This window comes from Amphiura filiformis, unplaced genomic scaffold (genome assembly GCF_039555335.1).
Source record: "Amphiura filiformis unplaced genomic scaffold, Afil_fr2py scaffold_594, whole genome shotgun sequence".
NCBI classification, from domain to species: domain Eukaryota; kingdom Metazoa; phylum Echinodermata; class Ophiuroidea; order Amphilepidida; family Amphiuridae; genus Amphiura; species Amphiura filiformis.
Window position 1 is genome coordinate 1,174,993 of NW_027306058.1, and position 476 is coordinate 1,175,468.

Below are 476 nucleotides of genomic sequence, written 5' to 3' on the forward strand. Positions count from 1 at the left end.
AACATGAGTTCATCCATGGTGTTGTCTTTTTAAAGACATTTCTTGTTGGAAAAACTATACCTGTTTTGCCTAATGAAAAACAGGTATAGGCCTAATCATTTAGTTAGTTCAACTTCAACTGGCAGTCACATTTTAATATTAGTTTGCAATAAAAATGGCCCAAAACTGATAGGCCTAATCCCCTTTGCCCATTTTAACCACAAAAGTGTACATTTTTAGAACTTCTTAGTCAAACATCTTCAATAAAAAGATATAACTGAAATTTAAAAAAAAAAGAAAGAAAATTTAAAAATCTTCAAAAAAAGAAGACTAAACATGTTGCTTTTTTACTCGGCCTTTATAATGCTGTATATGGAATAGGGAATAGTTTTTATCCACACTCCACACAGACTTGTACTACCAGCTTGCCTGCTTGTCCACTACTTTATAGTCAATAGCGCCATCACAATCATTATAAGAATGAGATCATCATCATC